The sequence below is a fragment of the Pantherophis guttatus genome, chromosome 4, assembly GCF_059756535.1.
Source record: "Pantherophis guttatus breed Tessera chromosome 4, ASM5975653v1, whole genome shotgun sequence".
Taxonomy (NCBI): domain Eukaryota; kingdom Metazoa; phylum Chordata; class Lepidosauria; order Squamata; family Colubridae; genus Pantherophis; species Pantherophis guttatus.
The window spans coordinates 118560467-118578598 of NC_142066.1; the positions used below are offsets into that span (position 1 = coordinate 118560467).

Below are 18132 nucleotides of genomic sequence, written 5' to 3' on the forward strand. Positions count from 1 at the left end.
AGAAATAGGATAGGATAGGCTTCAGTGGGACAAGCCTGAGGGAGAGAAGTGAGATAGGATAGGATAGGCTTCTGTGAGGCAAGACTGAGGGAGAGAAGGGGATAGGATAGGAGAGGCTTCTGTTGGGCAAGCCTGAGGGAGAGAATGGGATAGGATAGGGGAGGCCTCTGTGGGGCAAGGCTGAGGGAGAGAATGGGATAGGATAGGGGAGGCCTCTGTGGGGCAAGGCTGAGGGAGACTAGGGAATAGGATAGGGGAAGCTTCTGTGGGGCAAGAGTGACGGAGAGAAGATGGATAGGTTTCTGTGGGGCAAGCTTGAGGGAGAGAAGGGGATACTATAGGGGAGGCCTCTGTGGGGCAAGGCTGAGGGAGAGAAGGGGATAGGATAGGGGAGGTTTCTGTTGGGCAACCTGAGGGAGAGAAGAGAGATAGGATAGGATAGGCTTCTGTGGGGCAAGACTGAGGGAGAGAAGGGGATAGGATAGGAGAGGCTTCTGTTGGGCAAGCCTGAGGGAGAGACGGGGATAGGATAGGGGAGGTTTCTGTGGGGCAAGAGTGAGGGAGAGAAGAGAGATAGGCTTCTATGGGGCAAGCTTGAGGGAGAGAATGGGATAGGATAGGGGAGGCCTCTGTGGGGCAAGGCTGAGGGAGAGAATGGGATAGGATAGGGGAGGCCTCTGTGGGGCAAGGCTGAGGGAGATTAGGGGATAGGATAGGGCAGGTTTCTGTTGGGCAACCTGAGGAAGAGAAGAGAAATTGGATAGGATAGGCTTCAGTGGGACAAGCCTGAGGGAGAGAAGAGAGATAGAATAGGATAGGCTTCAGTGGGAAAAGCCTGAGGGAGAGAAGGGGATAGGATAGGGAGGCTTTTGTGGGGAAAGGCTGAGAATGAGAAGGGGCTAGGATAGGGGAGGCTTCTGTGGGGCAAGGCGGAGGGAGAAGAGGGGATAGTATAGGGGAAATCTCTGTGGGGCAAGGCTGAGGGAGAAAAGGGGATAGGATAGGATAGGCTTCAGTGGGACAAGACTGAGGGAGAGAAGAGAGATAGAATAGGATAGGCTTCAGTGGGACAAGCCTTAGGGAGAGAAGGGGATAGGATAGGGAGGCTTCTGTGGGGTAAGGTTGAGAATGAGAAGGAGATAGGATAGGGGAGGCTTCTGTGGGGCAAGGCTGAGGGAGAAGAGGGGATAGAATAGGGGAGGCAACTGTGGGGCAAGGTTGAGGGAGAGAAGGGGATAGGATAGGAGAGGCTACTGTTGGGCAAGACTGAAGGAGAGAAGGGGATAGTATAGGGGAGATCTCTGTGGGGCAAGGCTGAGGGAGAGAAGTGAGATTGGATACGATAGGCTTCGGTGGCACAAGACTGAGGGATAAAAGGGGATAGGATAGGGGTGGCTTCTGTGAGGCAAGACTGAGGGAGAGAAGGGGATAGAATAGCGGAGGCAACAGGGGGCAAGGCTGAGGGAGAGAAGGGGATAGGATAGGATAGGCTTCTGTTGGGCAAGCCTGAGGGAGAGAAGGGAATAGGATAGGGAGGCTTCTATGGGGAAAGTCTGAGAGTGAGTAGGGAATAGGATAGGGCGGGCTTGAGTGGGGCAAGGCTGAGGGAGAGAAGGGGATTGAATAGGGGAGGCTTCTGTGGGGCACGGCTGAGGGAGAAGAGGGGATAGTATAAGGGAGGGAACTGTGGGGCAAGGCTGAGGGAGAGAAGGGGATAGGATAGGATATGCTTCAGTGGGAATAGCCTGAGGGAGAGAAAGGGATAGGATAGGGAAGTTTCTGTGGGGAAAGGCTGAGAGTGAGTAGCGAATAGGATAGGGGAGGCTTGAGTGGGGCAAGGCTGAGGGAGAGAAGGGGATTGGATAGGGGAGGCTTCTGTGTGGCAAGGCTGAGGGAGAGAAGGGGATAGGATATGGGAGACCTCTGTGGGGCAAGGCTGAGGGAGAAAAGGGGATAGGATAGGATAGGCTTCCGTGGGACAAGCCTGAGGGAGAGAAGGGGATAGGATAGGGGAGGCTTCAGTGGGACAAGCCTTAGGGAGAGAAGGGGATAGGATAGGGAGTCTTCTGTGGGGAAAGGCTGAGAATGAGAAGGGAATAGGATAGGGGAGGCTTGTGTGGGGCAAGGCTGAGGGACAGAAGTGAGATAGGATATGGGAGACCTCTGTGGGGCAAGGCTGAGGGAGAAAAGGGGATAGGATAGGATAGGCTTCCGTGGGACAAGCCTGAGGGAGAGAAGGGGATAGGATAGGGGAGGCTTCAGTGGGACAAGCCTTAGGGAGAGAAGGGGATAGGATAGGGAGTCTTCTGTGGGGAAAGGCTGAGAGTGAGAAGGGAATAGGATAGGCGAGGCTTGAGCGGGGCAAGGCTGAGGGAGAAGAGGGGATAGAATAGGGGAGGCAACTGTGGGGCAAGGCTGAGGGAGAGAAGGGGATAGTATAGGGGAGATCTCTGTTGGGCAAGGCTGAGGGAGAAAAGGGGATAGGATAGGATAGGCTTCCGTGGGACAAGCCTTAGGGAGAGAAGGGGATAGGATAGGGAGGCTTCTGTGGGGCAAGGCTGAGGGAGAGAAGTGAGATAGGATACGATAGGCTTCGGTGGGACAAGCCTGAGGGATAAAAGGGGATAGGATATGGGAGACCTCTGTGGGGCAAGGCTGAGGGAGAGAAGGGGATAGGATAGGGAGGCTTCTGTGGGGAAAGGCTGAGAATGAGAAGGGAATAGGATATGGGAGACCTCTGTGGGGCAAGGCTGAGGGACAGAAGTGAGATAGGATAGGATAGGCTTCTGTGAGGCAAGACTGAGGGAGAGAAGGGGATAGGATAGGAGAGGCTTCTGTTGGGCAAGCCTGAGAGAGAGAAGGGGATAGGATAGGGGAGGTTTCTGTGGGGCAAGGGTGAGGGAGAGAAGAGAGATAGACTTCTCTGGGGCAAGCTTGAGGGAGAGAATGGGATAGGATAGGGGAGGCCTCTGTGGGGCAAGGCTGAGGGAGAGAAGGGGATAGGATAGGGCAGGTTTCTCTTGGGCAACCTGAGGAAGAGAAGAGAAATAGGATAGGATAGGCTTCAGTGGGACAAGCCTGAGGGAGAGAAGTGAGATAGGATAGGATAGGCTTCTGTGAGGCAAGACTGAGGGAGAGAAGGGGATAGGATAGGAGAGGCTTCTGTTGGGCAAGCCTGAGGGAGAGAAGGGGATAGGATAGGGGAGGTTTCTGTGGGGCAAGGGTGAGGGAGAGAAGAGAGATAGGCTTCTCTGGGGCAAGCTTGAGGGAGAGAATGGGATAGGATAGGGGAGGCCTCTGTGGGGCAAGGCTGAGGGAGAGAAGGGGATAGGATAGGGCAGGTTTCTTTTGGGCAACCTGAGGAAGAGAAGAGAAATAGGATAGGATAGGCTTCAGTGGGAGAAGCCTGAGGGAGAGAAGGGGATAGGATAGGGAGGCTTTTGTGGGGAAAGCCTGAGGGAGAGAAGGGGATAGGATAGGGGAGGCTTCTGTGGGGCAAGGGTGAGGGAGAAGAAGGGATAGAATAGGGGAGGCAACTGTGGGGCAAGGCTGAGGGAGAGAAGGGAATAGGATAGGAGAGGCTTCTGTTGGGCAAGACTGAAGGAGAGAAGGGGATAGTATAGGGGAGATCTCTGTGGGGCAAGGCTGAGGGAGAAAAGGGGATAGGATAGGGGAGATCTCTGTGGGGCAAGGCTGAGGGAGAAAAGGGGATAGGACAAGATAGGCTTCAGTGGGACAAGCCTTAGGGAGAGAAGGGATAGGATAGGGAGGCTTCTGTGGGGAAGGGCTGAGAATGAGAAGGGAATAGGATAGGGGAGGCTTGTGTGGGGCAAGGCTGAGGGAGAGAAGTGAGATAGGATACGATAGGCTTCGGTGGGACAAGCCTGAGGGATAAAAGGGGATAGGATAGGGGTGGCTTCTGTGAGGCAAGACTGAGGGAGAGCAAGGGATAGGATATGGGAGACCTCTGTGGGGCAAGGCTGAGGGAGAAAAGGGGATAGGATAGGATAGGCTTCCGTGGGACAAGCCTGAGGGAGAGAAGGGGATAGGATAGGGGAGGCTTCAGTGGGACAAGCCTTAGGGAGAGAAGGGGATAGGATAGGGAGTCTTCTGTGGGGAAAGGCTGAGAATGAGAAGGGAATAGGATAGGGGAGGCTTGTGTGGGGCAAGGCTGAGGGACAGAAGTGAGATAGGATAGGATAGGCTTCGGTGGGACAAGCCTAAGGGATAAAAGGGGATAGGATACGGGAGACCTCTGTGGGGGAAGGCTGAGGGAGAAAAGGGGATAGGATAGGATAGGACAGGATAGGATAGGATAGGCTTCTGTGGGACAAGCCTGAGGGAGAGAAGGGGATAGGATAGGATAGTGTTTGGTGGGAGAAGCCTGAGAGAGAGAACGGGATAGTATATGGGATAGTATAGCAAGGAGAAGGGATCATCTGCTAATGAATAAGTCCAAGAGTCTGTTTATTCTCTCTTTGATTGCTCAGGGAATCTGACTATCAATTTGAAAATGAAAAGGTTGTGTCAACATATATTCAGTTTGCATATCAACATTTTCAGTAGATATGGTCCAACTGTAAGAGCATCTGCAGATTTCATATTCAGTGACAAATGTGGAACCCTATCTAATGTCTCTTAAAGAAATAAAAAGTTTACTTCAGTTTATAGGAATTTCTTCTGGGTAAATCCACATAAACTTTCTGTCTAAGTCATGTGCTATAGGTTGCAGTGCCTAGGAATATTTAATAAAACTCACACCAGGCTACACACACATAGAATTGATATGTAATTTGGGGTCAGTTGGATTTAAAATACCTAAATCTAGGTTGCAATTTTACATACCATTTTCATGGCATAAAACCCAGTCCTGGCACTCAACCAAAATTACTTCTGACTACATAGCCATAAAATTGCTTCAATGGTCAAATTACGGAATTTTCCTCTGCATTTCTGCCATTTCTTTCAATAATTTAACAGAGCAAATCAAATATATGAAATGAAGTAAGAGAGCTATTATTTAAATGCAATAAATTTTTCTTTTAAAAAATCAACAGTGTAGTGGAAAATTTGAGCTCTGTAATTTGAACTCTGTGATATATTTTGTAGAACACAACTTTCAGCTGATATGTTGATTCTTATGCTATCTCTGAAATAGACAATACATTTCCAATAAGAAAATACATTTCCATTTAGTGACTGACCTCAATCTTTGAATGAGGACCCTTCATGTAGCATTAGAAAGCAGAGCTCCATTACACTGGCACACATTCTATTCAGTCTACTGAAATATTGATTTTTGGACTGCATACATACAGAGTAAAATCAATATCCAGTGTATATAGCAGAGTAGTTACACTATAAAAGCCAATTCACCCACACTATATATAAGTGTATGCTCAAAGATTGGGGTAGAAAGGATGGGATCAAAAGGATGTATATGGGAAAGCTTACAGCAAAACATAAAGGAAAGAAATGGAAGGGAAGGGAAGGGAAGGGAAGGGAAGGGAAGGGAAGGAAAGGAAAGGAAAGGAAAGGAAAGGAAAGGAAAGGAAAGGAAAGGAAAGGAGGAAAGGAAAAGGGGGAAAGGAAAAGGAAAAGGAGAAGTCAAACAAAGCCCTTTGGATGGAAGAAATTCACTAACATGTACTGAAAATAAAGACATTGAAGGAGAACGGGAAAAATAGAGAAAACGCTAAACATACATAAAAATGAAAGCTGATGACATGGATATAACCATACAAGAATGCAATATCCAATAGCCTTCTTTACCAAGATTATTGTTAAAGTACACATGTAGAAGCTGCAATTAATTTGAGTTATACGTAATTCTATGATAATGAAATATTTTGAAAAACCAATATTTTCAAATTGCATTGGCAAGAGCATTCTTTAAAAATAACAGATATATGTCTTCTAAGGCTCATGGTTATACAAATGAACTATCACAGATGCATGACATTAGCCATAAATATGAATATTAGACTTGCTGTCTTGTTTATCATTCGTTCATTACTTCTGAATTTATATAAGAAACTAAATTAAACTCCAGGACCAACTTCACTATTTAGCTTATGTTCATTCTTATTCTCCCTTGGAAAAACAGAAAAAGATAATTATCCCTTTATTCATAATCCATGCTTTTCTATATATTTAGATTCATAAGAGGGGGGAATCATGTAATTAAATATAATGACAATTATTATAATGACATGGAAAAAAGAAATAATAAAAGGTATTTCTTTCATCAATAGCTATCAGCCACAATAACGAATAAAGTGTAATTTCCATATATACCAAGGTCAGTTCATGGCGACATGTGGTATAAACATCCTGAGTAATTTGTTGTTCCTGGAAAAATAGACCTGAAGGCTATTAGTTAATTGTTTATACATGTGTGCCTGAGGGAGCTCCTTTGCATTTTTTCAAGTGGGTCCTGCCCTGAAGAAGCTACCAAGGTGGATCTATCATTGCTATTCTCATGATCTTAATCACAGTTATTTTAATTTGGGAAATTACAGTCATAAGAAAGAATCTATAATTATCAAACAGGAGTAGCCCTTTTCCTAGATTTATTTTTTCCTATGGATAAGGAAAGCTGTGCCTTTGTTGCTGCATTGCTGCTCAGGCGGGGAAAAAAGGACTTGAGAAAGACTTGGATTCTGTGGCTCTTCCTTGAATAACCAAGTGATCTTGTCCTCCTCTCCTCCTTCTGTCTGGCCATTTTTCCATGCTAACACAGTTGAAAAATACACTGGTCTTTTGAATACTTTGAATATTGTTGTGTTTATATTTTTTCAGCTCTAGGCAGCATACACACTATCCCTTTCCTTATCTTTTAATTCCCAACAAACTTCTGAAGCTGGGTTGAGAAAAATTTAACTCCAAATCACCCAGTATATTTCCACAGCAGAGGGTGCGTAGCCTTTCTAGTCCTAGTCCAATGTTGTAGCTACTACACGCTATATGCTTCTTGTGGTTGCAATGGTAGATGAGTGGTGTAATATGAATAATAGCAGCTTAATGTGGACAACATAATATTGTGCCTAAACCTGTGCTTCCTTTTACACAGATTTATGGGAGCTATTTGATTAATTCCATTTGATTGATAAGTTTCAAGTTTTTTTTTTCAATTCCCAAAACCAAATATTCTTTTTGTTCTCTAACATTAGAAGATAATTTTAAACTGTTGTTTTAGAAAGCTCAAGAGAAAGTTTCAATCTAGGCAAAAAACTACCACCTTTTTCAGATAAAAACCAAGCCTCACCAAAGTGAATCCAAAGTGGTTGGAAAATTAATTAGATGGACATTGGTTAAAGTCTATTCTGGCTCAACATTTGTATGTCACACAAAGGATACGTTATGTGATTATAACAGAAACAAGATAATGTTATCAGTCATCTCAGTATAAATATTTCATAGGGGCTTTCACTTTCAAAAGGGGCTATACATAGATCCAGTTACTGCATTATAAAAATTAATTAAATCTATTTTAATTGTTATATTAAAGATTCCTCAAAACCTAAATTGATAATATTTCATTTACACTAAAATCTAATGGAGTTACAATGATTACTCATTCCTGTATTGAACAATTTCCCTCTCCATCATATTAAAAATTACAATTGTGTAACAATACATAGAGCCACACCCATAATTTTGGGTATTATATGTGGTTCTGAAATTTCAGGATGAGCATCTTATCATATAGGAATAAAAGGTTGTTTGAAAAAGTTGAAACAAACATACCATTGAGTAAGTTACATTAATATTAATATGTTAATAGAATTAAAGAGTATTGGAGTTGTAATTATATGAATATGGGAGCAAACTTTCTGTGAAACCTTGGCATAAAAATGTACAATTTCAGGATGCTTTTTAAAAAGAACCAGTTCAACCAGAAAAGTAATCTTTTGAGCCCTGCCATAAAAATAGATCTACTATGTTAGTTTAAATGTGCAAGGCATGAAGAATGTTAAATACCCCAGAACATAAAAAGAAGCCATTATTTGCAGAAATTGTAGTCCTATAAACAAGGAAGAGAGAGTGACAAACTCACAACACCCTACTGAGAAAACATTAATAATTCAAGAAGCAAGAATATTGCTACAGAACATTGAGTGCTAATTGGTTTACACTCTGCACAGCTGTGCTTCGCTTAACTATAGTTTGTTAAATAAACAAGTAGCTGAATTCAGATTATACTTAAACTATGATTTACGAACCACAGGAGCTTAGTTACACAATATAAAATACCAAAACAAGCAACATTGTGAAGTAACACCATTTATTCTGCAATTGTTATAGCAAACATATTTTGTTGAACTACTAAGAGTCCATTTGAATTCTTCTTTTTTTTTCAGCCAATCCATTTGTCCATTATTGCAGCAACGAAGAAGCATGTATTTTTGGGAGCATGCTAACTGCTTTTCACGTTAGCCTTTTATATAATAGTCAAAGAAAGAAGGAAAGCGATTGATCAAAACTTGGTATAGAAGTCCGACACTTGGTCACTCCAACTCCTTTTTCTCCTCTTCCTCAAGAGGTGGAACATATCTCCTCACTTCACTGTGGTGGACCCACTCCTTCACTCCATCCAACTTCAGGGACAAGAAGTTGATCAAATTCACTTTAAAAGGCCCATTCCATCTCTGCTGAGAGGAATCATCCGACCGTTTCAGAACAACCAAATCTCCGACCTTGTATGGATGCAGTGTGAAATCAATCTCAGCTTCTTCTGGATCGCTGTACTGAGAAGCCATGGTGAGAAGATGTCAAATCTGTCCTTACATGAAGATTTATTTAACCTTCCCTATTCAGGGCCGCACCTCGTATCTTAGCTGGTTGGCTGGCTGGCTGGCTGGCTGGCTGCAAAATATGGTTCTGGATTGTCTCCTGGCTGGTGGAGATCTTGTCAGGAGTATTTTCCAGAAGAGAATAAATCAAATTTGAATGAATTCTTAACTGATAATGTCCTCATCAGAAATAGCTTGGGGGCATAAGGCTGTAGCTAATTCTACTAATTAATAATTACCATGCTTTTGTCCATTACAGTATATCTTGATATTTTAAATTGGGAGTTATGGCAAGCATTTCATTCAATGTATGTATGTATGTATGTATGTATGTATGTATGTATATATTTATATATACATATAAACGTAGAACTGTGTTCTCCCTGCTCTGCTACTCTCTTCTATTTTTATACAATATGAGGAAGGTTACAGTGAAGAAGAATCACTGCCTAGGCTAGTGAGTGACTGCTGATTTACTTCCAGGGGCTTTCATGCTTCACTCCTTAAGCCACTATGTTCTTGCTTACCACCATTTTCATTTCATTTCTATTTGCATGGGAAAAATATAATACAGTTAAGTCTGTAACTATTTTAATAACTATTAACTTTTCAAATATTTAGATTAAAGGCAGGGCTTCTTCAGCTAAGGACAATGTCCTTACTTTCAGTTTTTAAAAAACAAGCACCAGGAATTAATTGATAAGTTAATATGAGGCTCACTTGATGATTTTACTCTTTTTAAAGCCCTCCTATTCCATACAATATGCTGTAGCATGTCAGCCATGCATTCTATTACCTATAGAAAAGTCTTTGCTATTAGCTGAATGTAGCTGCTTTTTCCATTGTAAATTTACATTACACTCCCCCATTCTATTGCCCTCTAAATATGTTGTCCTGCAACCTCTGTAAATGCAGCCACTGTGTAGTTTAACATGGTATTTGTTTGTTCATTTGCAAAAACTTTAAAGTGGTTGCCACAAACAAAGTTTTCTGGCTGCAAAATTTTCTGGCTGCAGTGACACAAATCTTTTTTGCAAAAATAGTAGTAAAGTAAAAACATGTGAGCAAATTTGTAACCAAATACTTCCCCCAATAACTATCACTTTGGCTGCATATTGCTGAAGTTGGTTCTGTCATTTAAAGTGCTGTCTTGTAGCAATCGTTTTTTTCACTACCATGACAGCTTCAGTAGTTGGAATGCAGGTGAAGAGACAAGTCACATCATAGGAAACTAACTTTGCTAGTGAAGTCTTGTGAATTGTTGGTGCGATGAGTGGTGTTGCCAACTAGAGGAACTAATAAGGTGGTTAGATGTTTTGCAATGTTGTAGGTGATAGAGTGGATGCTGCTGACAATTGGTCTTAGTGAAATTCCCCCTTTGTGGATTTTGGGGAGCCCATATATGCTGGAGTGGTTTCCCCAGGGTAAATACGGTAATATTGCAGCTTGTTGATGGCATTGTCTTTTAATAGGTATTGCAAGAAATCAATGACCTTTTTTTTGTAACTAATGGTGGGGTCTCTCCTCAGAGTTTCATATGTAGCAGTATCCTTCAGAAGATTGTTCAGCTTGGTCTTGTAGTCATCTGTGTTCAGGATGACTGTCAAAGCTGAAGAAGCTTCTTGGATGAGAAGCGCATTGTCTTCAAAGAAAAACCAGAGTCTAGTTGCCTCTTGAAAAATCACCTTTGGCACAACCATGACCAGGATGACTGAGAATCTCCATAGACTAACAAAAGGAACCAAGGTCTTAGAAAAATGAAACTGACAATATATGCTTTGTTTTGTACTAGCATGTCTACTCATACTCATACCCCAACAGCAAGCGCATAAAGACTATTTTAAGGCATGGTTACAAATCAGTTCTTAATATAAGTCTTCTATTAAATGAAGAAACAGATATTTATCAAGTAAAAAATCACTCTGAAGACCTTTTAAATCACCTACTGAAATCTTGTCCTGATTATCTTAATTCCTTTCCCCTTTTGTTGTTGTTATTATTGTTATTATTAGTATTATTCTCTCTGTTGCTTTGCATCTACATTGAGTGCTTCTGTACTGGAGACAAATTCCTTGAGTGTCTAATGATACTTGGCCAAATGGAATATTCAATTCAACTTAATTACCTAAAACCTGGTAGCATAAAAAATTCTCACTTTAGTGTCATACCATCCATAATCATAATGCAGAAATGGGTAGAGACATTACAGTCCTTCAAGAGACTCTGGTGGTTTTCAAGGGCAACTCATTGGGAGAGTCTATTGATAATTTTGAGTTTTAAGGGCTGGAAGGAATTACTGTCTCTATAGCGTATTTCCTGCTACACAGTAGCTTCCCTAGTTGATCTTGATGGGTTGAATGGGTTGGCTTTTGTGACCAGGTGACCTAGCCCTGCCACCTAGCAGTTCGAAAACATGCAAAGGCAAGTAATTATCTCTTTGGTGGAAAGGTAACAGCATTCCATGCACCTCGGCATATTATGCAGGCCACATGACCATGAAAGCATCTTTGGATAATGCTGAGTCCCTTGGCTAGGAAAGGAGAAGACACCAGCCCCTAAAGTCAGATACAACTGGACAGAAGAAACATTTATCTTTTTTATTGAGAAGGTAGTCTGTTCTGATATCCAGAGGGTCCTGAAGGAAGCAGATTTTCTAGATACTTTTCAGTTGGGTTTCAGACTGAAATATACTGTGTTTCCCCGAAAATAAGACCTTATATTTTTTCGAACCCTGAAATAAACACTTGGCCTTATTGCCATGCGCTCAAAAGCCCAATTGGGCTTATTATTAGGGGGTGTCTTATTTTTGGGGAAACAGGGTAGTACTGAGACAGCATTGATCACACTTTTAGATGATCTTTGGTGAGACCTGGGATGATGCATCTATCTACTCTCTTTGTGAACTCATAGAACACAACTATTTTGCAAACTGCACTGGTTTTCTGTAGGCTTCTGGATGCAATTCAGAGTGCTGTAAAGCCATTCATTGCATAGTGTTTTATTATTTGCAGGACTGCAGAACTCTAAATGTATTTATCTGTCCCACAACATCCAACAAAGTGGGCATGGCTTAGCTCTCTCTATAAAACAAAGTCATCTAATGGGAACCAGGAGTGCCTTCTCTGTGGCAGGGCCTGCCCTTTGAAAGAACATGATGGCTGAAATTTGGATGGTTCCCAAATTTTTTAAAAGTCTTTAAAAACTTGGGTGTGGGCTAAGGTCCTAGGACATTGGATGAGTCTTTTTGGTAATTGGTCTTCGGAATGAGAGTACAGGTACAACTTACAATCACAATTGAGCCCAAAATTTATGTTGCTAAGTGAGAAATTTGTTAAGTGAGTTTTGCCCCATTTTATGACTTTCCTTGACACATTTGTTAAGTGAATCACTGCAGTTCTTAAATTGGCAACATGATTGTTAAGAGGATTTGGTTTCCCCTTTGACTTTGCTTGACTTTGCTTGACTTTGCGACCTTCTGACCTCATAAGGTCGCAAAAGTTGATCACATGATTCTGGGACAATGCAACTATCATGTGAGTCAGTTGTCAAGCATCCGAATGAAAAATCACAAGACCATTGGGATACTGCAATGGTTATAAGTGTGAAAAATTGTAATGTCACTTTTTAAAGTGTCATAACTTTGAACGGTCACTAAATGAACTGTTGTAAATTGATGACTACCTGTACATTCTGATCTTAGTAATTTCTTGCAGCTTCTCTCCAGTTTTCTGTTTATTAGCTGTTTTGTTATGTGGTTTTAATCCAATGTTAGCTGCCTAGGTTTGCAATTTTTGAATTGGGCATAAACTTTATAAATAATAAATAGCCTACCTTTACTGTTTTATGGGTACAAACACTAATCAGCACAGTAATTGGTACTTATTTTTCTTCTGAATTTTCTTTTATATGAATTTGCATTATTTAGTCTCTTTAAGTTTCCAGATATTATTCTGTAAGGTAAAGATAAAGGTTCCCCTCACACATATGTGCTAGTCAATTCTGACTCTAGGGGGCAGTGCTCATCTCCGTTTCAAAGCCAAAGGTGCACGGAACGCTGTTACCTTCCTATCAAAGGTGGTCCCTATTTTTCTACTTGCATTTTTTATGTGCTTTCAAACTGCTAGGTTGGCAGAAGCTGGGACAAGTAATGGGAGCTCACCCAGTTACGCGGCACTAGAGATTCAAACCGCTGAACTGCCAACCTTTCAATCGACAAGCTCAGTGTCTTAGCCACTGAGCGACCACATCCCACGGTGTATACTCTGTATACCTTCTAATTTTATATCTTCCTTTTTAACAACAATAATGTCTCTATCTATATTCAGTGTATCATTTTTTATAACAAGAATGTTGCATCTGACTGGAAGTTAGATAAAACCCAGAAGTACATTGCACATGTCTTATTTTCTGTAATCTATCTTTTGTTTATTAAGAGCTATGTTCTAATCAAGCACTATTTAAGCAAACAAGCCAGAGACACATAAATGTGGGTTTAAGGAATTGCTGATATTACCAGCAGTAAAGACATTGAGGTTTTTTGCTCATTTTTCTCTGACCAAAAATTATAAGATTTCAGCAATGATGAAACTTGAGAGTAGCAGAACTGCCAGCTAACCTTTCTGCCAAAGCTACCTTTTTAGGTCTACTATCTGAGAGGAGAAGTGTATGTTCTCCTCCTTGTTGATTACTTTTGCACGGTGCTATGTCATATTTTAACAGCAGTTTATTTATATCCCACCTTTATTACTTTTCTAAATAACTCAAAATGGTAAAGTACCTAAAATGTTTTCCTCTATTTTCTTCACAACAACAAACTTATAAGGCAGATTGGATTAAAATCCATTACAGAGGATGTTGAGCCTAGCACAAAACAAAAGGGCTTGTCCCCTGATACCACTAGATGAAATTGCTAGGGCTCGCTGCCTTAGAAGAGTGAGGAAAATTCACAGGGACGACTCTGACCCTGGTCACCACTTCTTTACCCTCCTATCATCGGGAAGGAGATACGGAAGCATAGCCAGCCACATAAACAGGCTGAAGAACAGTGTTTATCCATGGGCCTTCAGACTCCTGAATGCGAAATAACACCATAACTATGTAGTACGATGGACTTGCAGGGCCGGTGCAATGTGTAACTTGTTCACACTGGTGCAATAGGACTGGGTGTTTTGTTAATATGATTTATTGCGTTAGGGATTTTCTGTCTTCTCTATGAGTTGTATTGTGTTGGGGAGGGTGCACTGAGAGAGCTCAACCAATCTCATTGTACATATGTTGTACGCTGACAATAAAGATTTGAAATTTAAAAGAGTGATTGGCTCAAAATCACCCAGCTGGTTTTCATGCCCAAGGCAGGACTAGAATTTATGGTCTCCCAATTTCTAGCTTGGTGCTTTAAGGGGAACTGACTCTTTATCGAATAAAGAATAAAGTTCATACACCATGTTTTACAAATTGTAGTGAAGGATTCATATAACATGTTAAGCAAAAATTAAACTACTTATAGTTTCATGCAATCTGGATATGGATCTGTAATTTTTCTGCTACACAGACAGTTGTCAAGAAGGAAACTTGGCTATGGGGAATAAGGAAAGGATCCTTAATTCTGGAAAACAGTTCTGGAAAATAGCAACCTTTGATCCATTCCTAGCGACCAGAATATACTGATTTCCTCCTAGAATACAGGTATTTCTCAACATACAACAGTTCATTTACTGACTGTTTGGAGCACTAAAAAAAGTGATTTATGACCAGGTATCACACTTATGACCATTGCAGCATCCCCATGGTCACGTGATTCACATTTGTATGCTTGATAACTGGTTCATGTTTACGATGGTTGCAGTGACCCAGGGTCACGTGATCCCCTTTTGTGACCTTCTGACAAGCAAAGTTAATGGGGAAAATCCAGTTTCACTTAACAGTTGTGGCTACTAACTTAACACCTATAGTGATTCACTTAACTGTGGCAACAAAGGTCGCAAAATGGGGCAAAACTCACTTGTCTCATTTAGCAACAGAAATTTTGGGCTCAATTGTGGTCATGAGTCGAAGACTACCTGTACTTACAGGTGTGGTATCTTGAAACTTAAGACATGGAGTTGCAAGTAGAGACAAAGCATCATAAATAAATAAAATTTTTAAGAACAAACTATACTGCATTCCAAAAAATTGAAAGATTTAAACTACAGGGAAAAGAAAACACATTTTGTAGGCTGACCTACAAAACTAAGTCAGGATTTGCCTTATAAGCCACAGTTGGCCAATGTTGTATAACAGAGGCCCAAACCCTACTGTACTACAGTGATAGGTTGCTACCGGTTTGTCCTGGATTGGGGGAACCGGTAGCGGCGGTGGCAGGAGGCTCTGTTCCCCCCTTCGGACATGTTTGCGCATGCGCAGAAACTTCTGCGCATGCGAGCGTGTGAGTGCCCATGAGCGAACTGGTAGCGGCTGAAACTGAAACCCACTACTGGTGTACTAATGTCACATTCCCACAATAGAATAGAATAGAATAACAGAGTTGGAAGGGACCTTGGAGGTCTACTAGTCCAACCTCCTGCTTAGGCAGGAAACCCTACACCACTTCAGACAAATGGTTATCCAACATCTTCTTAAAAACTTCCAGTGTTGGAGCATTCACAACTTCTGGAGGCAAGTTGTTCCATTGATTAATTGTTTTAACTGTCAGAAAATTTCTCCTCAGCTCTAGGTTGCTTCTCTTCTTGATTAGTTTCCACCCATTGCTTCTTGTCCTGCCTTCAGCTGTTTTGGAGAATAGCTTGATTCCCTCTTCTTTGTGGCAGCTCCTGAGATATTGGAACACTGCTATCTCCCCTAGTCCTTCTTTTCATTAAACATACCCAGTTCCTGCAGCCGTTCTTCATATGTTTTAGCCTCCAGTCCCCTAATCATCTTTGTTGCGCTTCTCTGCACTCTTTCTAGTCTCCACATCTTTTTTACACCATGGCGACCAAAACTGAATGCAGTATTCAAAGTGTGGCTTTACCAAGGCATTATAAAGTGGTATTAACACTTAACATGATCTTGATTCTATCCCTCTGTTTATGCAGCCTAGAACTGTATTGACTTTTTTGGCAGCTGCTGCACACTGCTGGCTCATATTTAAATAGTTGTCTACTAGGACTCCAAGATCCCTCTCAGAGTTACTACTATTGAGCAAGGTACCATATATACTGTACCTGTGCATTTTGTTTTTCTTGCCTAAATGTAGAACCTTACTTTTTTCACCATTGAATTTCATTTTGTCAGATAGCGCCCAATGTTCAAGTCTGTCAAGATTCTTCTGTATCTTGAGCCTATCTTCCGGAGTGTTGGGTATTCCTGCCAGCTTGGTGTCATCTGCAGATTTGATGAGTTCCCCATCTATCCCTTTGTCCAAGTCATTGATGAAGATGTTGAAGAGTACTGGGCCTAAAACAGAGCTTTGGGGTACCCCACTGCATACTTCCCTCCATGTAGATGCAGTATAGGTTATACTAAAATCAGATTCTCCTGGTGTAAGGATATGCCATCAGCACATAGGCCATGTATGCATTTTCTGTGGTCATCTCGGCCAAGAAACTTCATAGGATGCTATGTTGTCCTTCCCTTTTTGAGTGTGCCCCCCAAAATAGAGGTTCTAACAGTCAAGGGAATTCTGGTGGCAGAGATTCTGTGGGAATTTAGGACTGACAGTAGGAGAGTGTTTTTTGTATATTACAATAGGCTCTAATTTTGCATTGATTTTGTATTACCTGCTTTTTTGGCAACTGCAGCACACTGCTGCCTAATACTTAAGTGATTGTCCACCAAGACACCGAGATACCACCCAGATCCCCAAATCCTGGCATAAAGTGACTTTTTTTGGTACCTTGCTTTAATCTCAGCTCTGGCCACTTGGGTTAGCTTGCCGCACCCACAGCCTTTCCTACTTCCTTCGCCCCAAAGGGAGTTGCCTGCCATTCCTCGCCCCCCATCATTCCAGCAGTGCTGCTTCTCCGACTCTCCCTGCAGGGTCCCCAGGACACCTTAAAGCGCGGACAGAGCCTTTTCGCTCTCCGGTCACCCACATCACATCGTCTTTGCCTCCCCCCCCGCCAGCCCTCCCGATGGGACAGCGGAATAGCTGAAGGGGCGGGGGCGCGCTCATAGCTCGCGCAGGTGCTGCCTCCCACTCGCACCTCATTCAGCCTTGATGGGGTCAGCGTGATCTCGGGGCTCCGGTTCCTGTGCCGCCCCTTTCTTTCCACTGTCTGAGATAGATAAAAAAGAGATAGACTCCTTGGCGCGGAGCAGCTACAGCAACCATGACCTCCGACCCTGCTCTCCGCCAGCCAATAAGAGCGCAGCTCGTCTCCAAACCCAAAATTTCCACGTCGGCAAAAGTCAAAATGGAGCGGAGCTCGCGGGAACCGGGCATTTGCGAGCAGGCAGAGGGAGGAAGCAGAGCAACGGAGAGAGAGCGCGAAGAAGGAATGGGCAATGACGGCGAACGCGACGGCCGGAGGGGCACTGGTTAGCTGCCGCTCCGTTGCCGTAGCAGCAGCCGCTGTTGCAACCACGGATCGGAAGAGGAGGTTGCGGCACCGCCGCGAGAAGTCCGAATCGCGGCAGCTCCGCTACACTTCACCCGCCGGGCTCTTTGCCTCTTCCTATTTCTCTTTCTGCAGGGAAAGGCGAGCGCTGCTGCAGCAAGAACAGTTGGAGGAGGCACCGCATGGACCTGTTGCATCGGGCGTCCTGGTTGCTCCAGGTGCCAAGGAGGCGAAGTGAGTGAGTTCCTTTTCCTCCACCACCCCCTATTGTACAGCGTGGTGGGCTTGCCTCCTGCGCCGATGCGTTTTTTGCAGGCAACACTCCCATTGTCGCCTCGGCATGCTTAAGGTCATTTGGGATGGGAATAGGAGCAAGTCGATTCCTGGATGCAGGGGATCCCCTTCTCTCCTTTACATCTGGATCGGTGTATAGAGAGAAGCAGGTGGGCTTCCGGTTTCTTGATTTGCCTGCCGGTTTTGCTTTCTAGAGTTAGTTTCGATTTTCGGAGCTTATATAGTAGAGAGGAGAAAGAAGGCACAGGTATTCTTCTTTAGGTGTTATATACTTTGGTCTCCGTGGTGTATGCCTACGTGGCCTAATGGAATCTTCCACATAACTACTACCTTCTTCTTGAAGCAAACTCTGTCCCTAGACTAGAGCATATGGGTGCTAGTTTTTGCTTCCATCATGCTGTCAGTTACCAATGCGGAAATCTATCGTGGCAGCTGACTGGAACATACCTGAGCCTAAACCAGCAGTCTTTTAGGAACCCAGCTGGGAATAATTGTCTGAGTGCAAT

At 43.0% G+C, this 18132-nt stretch overlaps 1 long non-coding RNA gene across 1 annotated transcript; it reads right to left on the minus strand.

The window, feature by feature from the left end:
- Positions 1–8270: 8270 nt before the first annotated feature.
- On the minus strand, positions 8271–17011 carry LOC148114325 (uncharacterized). The gene is made up of 2 exons (XR_015734011.1): positions 16979–17011; positions 8271–8750 (listed from the first exon to the last, which is right to left on the minus strand). It is a non-coding gene; the product is annotated as an uncharacterized LOC148114325 (long non-coding RNA).
- Positions 17012–18132: the final 1121 nt, after the last annotated feature.